The sequence below is a fragment of the Protomyctophum bolini genome (assembly GCF_963924005.1).
Source record: "Protomyctophum bolini genome assembly, chromosome: 21".
Lineage (NCBI taxonomy): Eukaryota > Metazoa > Chordata > Actinopteri > Myctophiformes > Myctophidae > Protomyctophum > Protomyctophum bolini.
In genome coordinates this window covers 6,251,442-6,262,415 of record NC_137882.1, presented here as the reverse complement: position 1 = coordinate 6,262,415, position 10,974 = coordinate 6,251,442, and the positions used below count along the sequence as shown (strand labels likewise).

At 40.5% G+C, this 10,974-nt stretch overlaps 1 long non-coding RNA gene across 1 annotated transcript; it reads left to right on the top strand.

The window, feature by feature from the left end:
• Window positions 1-616: 616 nt before the first annotated feature.
• On the top strand, window positions 617-2,253 carry LOC308336378. Its single transcript, XR_013966152.1, has 3 exons — window positions 617-661; window positions 1,780-1,847; window positions 2,183-2,253. It is a non-coding gene; the product is annotated as an uncharacterized lncRNA (long non-coding RNA).
• The last annotated feature ends 8,721 nt before the right edge of the window (window positions 2,254-10,974 follow it).

Here is a 10,974-nt window from a genome sequence, read left to right as displayed (position 1 = left end):
AGAAGTAAAACTCCTTGGACTGAGACGTAAGAAAATATTTTGTATTTTATTTTATCATGCTCATAAAGTGCTCTGTGCTCAAAGTGCAATTAAAAAGCAAACGTTTCGGTCCCAAGACCTTTGTCAGTGCTATGGTAGCACTGATTGAAAAGCAAACATTTCGGTCCAAAGACCATTGTCAGTGCTATGATAGCACTGATTAAATAGCAAACTTCAGGGCGGGGCTTAGAATAGTATATAAAAAAGGTCTGTCCAGTACTTTGTTGTATCAGTTCAAACCACCACCATGAAGGCCTGACACTGAACCGGGGAGCTGACCACTGAATCCATCCACACCACCACCAGAGGCCTGACGCTGAATACTGAATCCATCCACACCACCACCAGAGGCCTGACGCTGAATACTGAATCCATCCACACCACCACCAGAGGCCTGACGCTGAATACTGAATCCATCCACACCACCACCAGAGGCCTGACGCTGAATACTGAATCCATTCCAACCACCAACCGGGGAGGATCTGCTGAACACTGAATCCATTCGGGGAGGATCTACTGAACACTGAATCCATCCCCACTCATAGCTGAGTAGTTAAGGCAGTAGTGACAAGAGCAGAGGCAGTCCACATCGACACAGCATCATCAGGAGCATATTTAACAAGTAAGGAAAGTAAATTCATTACTAGAGCTGGGACTCGATTAAAACATTTAATCTAATTAATCAGAGGCTTTGTAATTAATTCATCTCGATTAATCGCATATTCAACCCGAGAACAGTGAGAAACCTTTTTTTTTATGTTTTTTTTGGTATCCCAGTGAATAGTGACTACGGGATTCCACTAATTTTCAACATTTTACTGTCATTAATATACTTTAGAGTTGTTGTGTGGATATAATAAGAAAGTCCCCCCCATTCTGTGTTGCCTAGAACTGGATGTCTGAAGTAACATTATGAAGTACATCTCAGTGACATAACAAAAATGTACTTCATAATGTTACTGTTTTTTCCAGATCTCCAGTTCTATAGGCAACACAGAATGGGGGGGACTTTGTATTATTTCCAGTGCACACAACTCCATAGAAAAATGTAATGTTGAAAATGAGTGGTATTCCCCTTTAAGCAATGAAACTTGCCTATATAAAGTGTCTTCACTTCAGCGTGTATATGAATACTCAAATGTGCTTTACATGGCGGGGCATGAGAAAACAAATAAAAAAAACTTTATTAGGGGGAAACATTTCACATGAGGTTGGGGCAGACCATTGTAGTCAATGAGAAACTATTTTTGAATTATCAATTTGTAATCAACTGAGCAACGGAGCGATATGTCTCGCCAGTTCACTGTGCATAATGCTTTATGTACACTAATGTACTCTGGAGACTATTTTTTCCTCCTTAATGCCCTTCTACGAGCCAATGGCTTGCAGCCTCTTCTACTCTTGCTTTTAATTGAGTGTTTAAAATATCTGTGTTGATATTCAATCATACTTTTATTTTAATTGTAATGTTTTTGTTATTCTCTTTTCTATATTGCTCGGCAAAGTACTTTGCAATAATATAATAATTATAATGTGCCTTTTGGCCTAATTCATTCATTGGCCAATATTGCATGCATGCATTCAAAGCCAGCTATACTGTATATTTGCAATGCAACCCGTTGTACTGTTAACTGTGTAATACTAATAACATGTATAACGATGAAGTCCTTGAATTAGTTTATACATGCAGAGCTTGCTTGGGAGTTTTGAATAGTCTTTTAATGTTTTTTTCCCATACAGGTAATCAGGTGCTGCATGGTGAAAACTTGATGATCCTGACTGTCACAGCAGATCCTGGTTTGATAAAGGTATAGAAGACAAGTATTTACTCTATTTACAATTGTTTTACAAGGTATTTAAGCAATAAGTATAAGTCTGTCATGACTCATGACTCATGTACACAACAAACTACACAAATTAAATGTAATGCCTTCCCGTACATGCTCCTATTGTCACAATTAAAAGCGGCATTTGGCAAACACTCCCTCGTTGGTATAGCAACTTCAGAACAAGCTTCAACTCATGGAGAACTTAAATTACACAGAATATTTAAGTAAGGCCCAGATTCAGAGTTCACAACATGTAGGCTATAGTGTGTATTATGTGAATGAACTAACACAGGTATTTATTTTCTCCAGGTCAGCGTGAGCAATGGACCCAGGGGGCAGTGGAGCAATGGACCCAGCAGGGGGCAGTGCAATCATACAGCTGGCAAAAGCTGAAACAAAAGTATCTCTGTCTGAATTTGTCAGACTTAATAGCGAACTCATCCATCCGGGGCCACCCAAAGTTTACAAGCTACCTCTGAAAATGAATGAAACGCACATTGATGGATGCAGGAGCTACAGTGTTGGCGAGGAAAGCACAAGGCGAAACCGCACGATCATGGTGCTTGGAGCAACTGGGGCAGGGAAGACCACCCTCATCAATGGGATGGTCAACTACATCCTCGGCGTAAACTGGAATGATGATTACCGATTTAAATTGATCGACGAGGGACCAGGCAACCAAGCTGAAAGCCAAACATCTCAGGTCACTGCATACAAACTTAACCACAAAGAGGGTTTCAGAGTCCCTTATACGCTCACCATCGTTGACACACCAGGCTTTGGTGATACTCAAGGAATAAAAAGAGACAGGGAAATCATAGAGAAGATCCGGAACCTTTTCGGTTCCGACGTTGGTGTCACTGAGATTGACATAGTGTGTTTCGTTACCCAGGCCGCACTTGTAAGACTGACACACACACAGAAGTACGTGTTTGACTCCGTGCTTTCTATTTTTGGTAAAGACATTGCAAAGCACATTCGGATGCTGGTGACGTTTGCAGACGGCCAGCAGCCCCCAGTTCTGGAGGCGATAAACGCGTCCCATGTCCCATGTCCCAAAACAGATGCAGGGTTGCCCATTCACTTCAAATTCAACAACTCTGCTCTGTTTGCAGACAATGGTTCCCCCGGGAAAAGGGACGAAGATGAAGACTCTGACGATGAAAACTTTGAAGAAATGTTTTGGAAAATGGGCATTAAGAGCTTGAAACGTTTCTTTGCCGCTTTAGACAAAATGGAAACCAACAGTTTGCAGCTAACAAAGGAGGTTCTTAAAGACCGCAAAAGGCTTGAGATAGCCATCAATGGCATACAGCCAAAGGTTAAAGATGGGATAGTGAAACTTGAAGTAATCAGGATGAAGAAGCAAACGCTTGAAGAAAATGAAGCCGCCATCTCCAGAAATGAAAATCATATGATTGAGGAAATAACCTCAAATTACGAGAAAATAGCAGTTGGTGCTTGGAGCACCAACTGCACACGATGCAATAGGACTTGTCACTCCCCCTGTGTAATACCAAGAAACAAACCAGTGAGGCTCTGTGCCGCCATGGATAACAGTGGAAGGTGTACTGTATGCAACTGTCTGTCGGATAAACATGAGAACGAGCATTTCATATGGGGGCACGTTCGGAAGTCAAAGATGGTCCCATTGGATGCAATGATGGAAAAGTTCCAGAAAGCCACGGAAGCAAAGCTGTCCGTACAAGATGTGATCAAAAATCTAGAGAAAATAATAGATGACCTCCAGGACCAGATGGTGTCCCTCGTGCAGGAGGCAGCTGCATGTTTGGCCAGACTGAGTGAGATCGCTTTGAGGCCCAATCCACTTTCTGCCCCTGGATACATAGACCTGCTCATCGAGGGGGAGAAGTCTGAAGCCAAGGAGGGCTACCTGACCCGAATTGAGGCTTTGCAGGAAATTAAAGAACAGGCGACGATCATAGCCAAGGTCGAGAACCAGGAAGAACTCACGTAGTCGGAAGTGTACACAGAAACACAGAAGACTAAAGAAGCGGGGTTTTAGAGATGCGGGGAAGGCGGTTTTAGCTGCGGTTGCCATGGGTGGATTTGGACACAGAAACACAGAAGAGACGAAATAAGTCGGGCATTAAATTCACTCCTCGACTACCAGTAATACGACGACATGAAACCCAAAGGTCTCCATTTTGGGCATGTCAAAATACGCAAAACGTTTGGAAGAAGCAACAGATCTACAAGCTTAGAACGTGGTGATGCATTGTGATTTAATTTGATGTAGACATATGTATAATACTATATTCATATTGTGATGCTTTTTTTTCCTCTCCTCAAACACAGTTTTCTTTGGTGGACTGTATGCATTAATCAAACAAATGATGTTTGCCTGAATTACTATTACTACTACTATTACTATTACTATTTACTATAGTCCTATTTGTTAAAAACGTGAGTGTACTATTAGGCCTACTGTCTCTCTAATGAAATACATTGTAAATTGTCATGACTTTCATCAAGATGTCCTGCTGTGGTACTAGTGGAAAGAATGGAAAACACTATACACATTATAATTGTAAATGTGATCCATTCTTTAAGATAGATACTTGCAAAGTGGGCAAATTAACATCTTATGTATAGTGTTCAACTTCAGTGAGACATATATATGTACAGGTATATGGAATGATATTTGTTGTTAAACGAGATTTGGGTTTGATTCTTTTATTTTATTTTATTTTTGTGTTTCTTTGGTGCCGTTGACGAGGGGGAGTTTGCTCTCCATCCGTCCGTTCTGGCAGTGATGCTATGGGCAGTATACGGTCTTCAGCTGGAGGTGGTGGTGAGTACGGCGTGTGCGTGCACGAGACAGAGAAGGTTATAGTTAGGGGCCAGGGTGGTTTAGAGCAGTGGTTCCCAAACAAGGACCCCCACAATTGACATTAATTAGCCCGCGGAGGCGCGGACCCCCATTTGAAAATATACGCCAAGGACCCCCATAAGATAACTTACAGCTCTAGCAGTGATTCTCAACCCGTTTAATTTCAAGGACCCCCCCAGTTTGACATGCATTTGTCTACGGACCCCCCATTTAATGGCATTTCTATCTCTTGGACCCTCAAATTAAATTTAACTCTTGAGTGTAGAAATGGAACCAAATGGTTCCATTTGTACACTTATGAGTTACAGACCCATAAGGGTCCGTGTGGTTCCTAACTATCATTTCCCTGGGGACCCCCTGAAACTCCCTCAAGGACCCCCTATAGGGGTCCCCCGGGGGACCCCACTCTGGGAACCACTGGTTTAGAGACCATCATCAGAGCTATACGTGAACCCCCCGTGCTAGGACGAAGAAGAAGCGCTTAACGCCGTTTGTTGTTTTGATGTATTTTTTTATTTTTATTGAATATCTTTTTCTGTAAGTTTGTTGTTTTTGGTTTGTTGTTTTGTGGTGCGTCGGACGCCGGGACGCCACTGGGCATCACTTTGCCCGGTTGGCGGAGCTGCATGTGGGCGCACTGAAGACTAGCGTTGAGTGGTTAGTCAGTCACAGACTCTCAGAGACTCACTGAAGACTAGCGTTGAGTGGTTAGTCAGTCACAGACTCTCAGAGACTCACTGAAGACTAGCGTTGAGTGGTTAGTCAGTCACAGACTCTCAGAGACTCACTGAAGACTAGCGTTGAGTGGTTAGTCAGTCACAGACTCTCAGAGTGCAACTTGAGATAGTTAGAAACGGGGCGGCTCTCTTTGAAAACACTATAGACTACTAGATACTTCTCTGTGTTGTGCATGTACGTGTGCACGTGCTCACTACTACCGAGCTGGCTGCATGGGGAGATAATTAACATTGCTGATCGTAATTTGCATTTGCTATATTGATAGTTCCCACTGAAGATGTAATGGATTACGTTTGTTTGACAATGTTTTGAAAATGGGGGCAGCCAGTATTTTAAAAGGCCTCTTTGGTTAGGCCACTTGTGCTGCCTCCCTGCCTCCCTCTCTCTCTCTCTCTCTCTCTCCCTCCCTCTCTCTCTCTCTTTCTCTCTCTCTCTCTCTCTCTCTCTCTCTCAGGCAGAATGCTGGCGGTGTCTGATCAAGCTGATTGGTCGAGGAGGGGGCTGGTTTCAATGTGTTCTCTCTCTCTCTCTCTCTCTCTCAGCCTGTTCTCTGTCCATTTTACAATTACAAAGTCGCTTAATTTCTGCCTTTACTTTAAGAGTTTGCCTACATTGAAAAATTGAATTTTCTATGTAATGTAATTGTTTTCCTAATAAATCATTTTGTCATTATTGTACATCATTTGTTGCAAACCCATTTTTACATTGCCAGATAAGATGAATGTATAGCCTAACCCATTAGTGACCATTAATCAAGCATTGTATTGCTTTTCTGTTTCTAGAAAAAAATAAAAATAAAATAAATAAATAACTATTTGGATTAGAAGTTAAACCTACTGTAGTTCAGTGGAAGCAAAGCCACCTGCCATGCACCTGTGTACCCACTAGTGGCCACTGATCCTCCAGATCTTCTTGACTTCTTTTTAATTCCTTCCGTTGTGCCAGTGTGTGTGTGTTGTGTGTCTCCAGTTTTTCAACCAGGGAGAGAGAAACACTGCACCCTACTGGTGGGCCTGGGAATATCCGCACGTGTGGTTTTTCCCTCCTGGAATTAAAACACAGACAGACAGTTAAAACAGATGCTCTATGACGTGGTATTGAATACTGTGGGGGTATGCATTCCTGATTTGTATTGTTCCCAACTTGCATCGTTCCCTAGTAGGCCGGTGCCTGATGGGCACTTGTCTTAGTAAACCATAACTTACATACATATATATATATACTACACAATATCCAATCTGAGAACCCATCGTTAAAAAAGTCCTTTGTTTGACTAGTCAACAGTCTGTCCCTGACTAAAACATCAGTTGAATGTATACTTGGTAATATAATATTGGCCTATAAATGCACATTTCAAATGTACAGCTGTAATGCCAGTGCCCTGGAAGCCAACTTTGTACTGTTTAATAGTATAAAATATTGATGATGGAAGTGTTAATGAATTTACGGAGTGGTCATCAAGCAGTAACAAGGTAATGCTACTCCTGATGTCATGTCCTGATCAATCTGCGAACACATCTGTATATGGGCAGATTCTAGTTATTTTCTGAATAATCCGATTAATACACATCCGTCCGATTGTCTTTACAGATAAACAATGTATCACAATATTAAAAATAAGGTGTTAAAGTTTAATCTGACTTGCCTATAAGCCTGCAGTGCAGATAACTTGTTACATACTGTACATGTATTTTTCAGAATGGACAAAATTATTATAATTGTTTAACACAGAATGATAGGGTTATGGACATCGGTAATATCGGTTATCGGCCATAACAGCAATTAATTTTGTCGGATATCAATATCGGTCAAAATGTCTCATCGGCACATCCCTAAAACAAACGTCGAAATGTAATCTGAGAAGCAGAACTAGCAGCAGATAAACTAAGCGAAAACAAAGCAGCCAGTATAAGTATCCCAGGGTGAGATTCCCACTGTCAGATACCTGCCTCGTTTTCCTTTATTTAACAGAGACGATACAAAAAACAATGCATCTATCTAGTTATAAAACAATGCATCTATCTAGTTATAAAGTTGCATTGTACGATATATATGGGGTTCATAGCCGAGGCTAATGGTTAGGCCTTTCTATACAAATATATAACTATACTAAAAACAATTGTTTACAAAAAATAAACTAATCTAACATGCAAAAGCAATAACATTCCCAAAATACAGTCGACAATCGAAAAATTTTAATGTTACCTCTGGCCCAACACATTTAAAAATCTATTTGCTAAAGGAGAATTTAATAAAACTGTCAAAACTAAGCATATTGTATTTTATTTTCTAAGGATTATGCAATGGCGCCATTTCATAGGTTGATATTTTGTCCATTATTTATCTAAAGAGATTGTTTATAAATTAGTTAATGTATTGGTTTGGTGATTGACTGACTAAGTAATATAGGCATACCATATTCTGAATGACCAAAAAGAGGACACATGTGTCGTGCGTGCGCGGTTCTGTTTGAATTAAATTAATTTGTCAAAAAAGTTTGGCTCCTAAATTTGATATGCTCTATATTAGTTATGTATTTATTTAAAGCAGTGGCTCTCAAAGGTGTGGTCCAGGGACCCTCATGGTTCCTTGAGGGGGTTCCAAATGGACCCATTATAGGTCTGTAACTCTGAGAGTGTAACACATGGACCCAAATGGACCCTTACAGGTCTGTAACTCTGAGAGTGTAGCCTACAAATGGAACCAAATCATGGACCCTTACAGGTCTGTAACTCTGAGAGTGTACTAGTACAAATGGAACCAAATGGACCCTTTTATAACTTTTAACTCTGATACTGTACAAATGGAATCAAATGGGACTCTTATGGGTCCATTTGGTTTTACTCTCAGCTAGGGTCCTTGAAATTAAAAAGAACCTGTATGCAATGGCTTATCTCTTGTAAAAAGAGAGACCAGCCTATTCTCCAAACCATTATCTTATGCTTTGCTACTGTAGGTTGTACAAAATAATATTGGGTCAATTTAATTTGCAGGACTCACCTCGCGCACAGCTGCCTTGTCTGTGTTGTTGACATGACATGCGCTTGCAGGACAGAACTTTTACTTGTGACAGACAAATACAATCTGCTTCTCATTGGTCAGTCACAAAGCTAAGAAAACAGTAGCCTACTTTTTCTGCATGTCAATGATGATGAGATAGTTCTTTGGCATTTCAAGCTTTCCTCGCGGAGAGCACAACAGTCTATCTGCAGAGCAGCCAGGGCACTGTCTAGTGAGCTCATTTTAGGCAGCGTCTAGTGAGCAGATCTAATGAACAGATTTAAGACTTCCGGTGGTCGATCTCTTCAAAATAAGAGTACCCTCTAGAGTATGGGAAAAAAGTTTCATTTGCACATTAAAACTACAAATTAAGCATTTAAATGATGCTATATGATGCTATAAGACACACATTATGTTTCTGTGTAAAAATAAGTAATTTAATCATTATAATAATAATAATAATAATAATAATAAAGTTATCTAAATGGATAAATGCTATTCACTGGAGTGCATGGACTTTATAAAGTGGACCCTGGACAAAAGAGGCCTCCGCGAGGCAACTATCTGGACATACCCACGCGTTCAGGGAGATGTCCTCTACCACACCCAACTCTCCGCTAAGCGGGAGAGGTGTACAATTCACAGCAGTAGACCTTCTACTGGGGTCAACGGTCAAAAAAGTACCGTTTCCAGACCCAGAGTGGACACTGGACAAAAGAGGCCTACGCGAGGCAACTATCTGGACATACCCACGCCCCCTGCGCCAAGCCCCCTTCGTGTGTGTGTGTGTGTGTGTGTGTGTGTGCAATGTTCATAAAATAAGTAGGCCTATGTACATACAACATGCAATGTACAGGTAAAACATGTTAGTGTAAACATTATCCAAACACAACATCAGCAAATGTACAACATGCAATGTGCAAAAAGTTCAAAATCCAAAACAAAATCACGGTATAAAAATTAAAAACACACACACACACACACACACACACACACACACACACACACACACACACACACACACACACACACACACACACACACACACACACACACACACACACACACACACACACACACACACACACACACACACACACACACACACACACACACACACACACACTTTTGCCAGGAATACACACACACACACCGGGTGTGTGGTTGAGTTTTTTAATCCAGTGTGTCCTGCGCGGTGCAGTCCTACCAACCTCACTGGTTGATCTCCTTGACACTGTCTGGAGAGCATGGACAAGAAGCCGACGAGATAGATATTTAATCGGCACTGATTTGTACACCAGCATGCCACCGGCACATATGGTCACTTTAAAAATAGTTTCACTGAGATCCTTGACCCTCAAAACATAGGTTACCTTATTTGTTAATTTAAGTGCAATATTGGCTGAGATATAGTGAAAATCATTTATTTTAATAATGGAGGCACTCATTTGCATAAAAATGGTAGATGGGACACTTTGCAAACTTTTTAATATAGCTTATTCAAGTAAGAAATATTCCATGATGTGGAGTCAGTTCAAACTCAGTCATTCATTCATTTATTCCAAATGTATAGCTGATACTGACTAAATATACAATTTTCACCGATTTGAGGTATAGTTTAGAATTTTGGCTACAGAAAGACTAATTTACAAGATAGAAAGGTTATCTTGGGCTCAAATTGAAGCTTAGGGATATGGGAAGTTTTCTACATACAAGTGAGGCAGTGATACTCACCATAATGTGTTGGAAAATAACCATCTTTGTTGTTATTAGTCAAGCGGACACCATATTCCTTTGTGTTTTTGAGGATGATATGGGTCATATTTAAGAATATAATGGTAGCAACCCCCCAAATCCTGTTCTGCTACTTACCCCTATGTGTCAAGATACTTCATGACCAATTTCAGACTTCCATGTCTATTTATGTAATTTTAGTGAATTAATATTTGCCTTTACACAATTTCGCCAGAGCCATATAACAAAAAGGGGGTTTTGAGGTAGGTGGGACATTTTGACAACTTTTTTATCATAGCTCATCACTTTCAGCAAATTTTTTACAATAAGAAAACACTGATTAGAAGTATATTTCCGGGGGGTGCAGGAGACCCCCCTCCAGTGACTAGACTACTACTAAAAAACCTTAAAAACCTTAATCTTTCCTCTCAGAACTTTATTTCGTCTGTCTCCAAATCATTTTTAAGTTCTTTCTATTTTTTTTTTATGGTATACAGTGACTGTCATTCAAGATTTAAAGGGCTACTCACTCATTTTTAAGGTAAAGACAGCACAGTATTTGGTCTCCCTTATTGAAGGTATATTTATTTACAGTCCTTTCTAATTAGCATTACAAAATAGAGACACCATTTATTTTTTATCTATTAGCCTGTATGCTCACCAATGTTTTAAAATGACTCGGGGGGGGGGGGGGGGGGGTCAATTTTAATGCCGTTTGCAGGTCATTCCTTAGGGCCACAGAAGCTAAAAGCAGATCTACCAAGTTCAGAGTTAACTTTT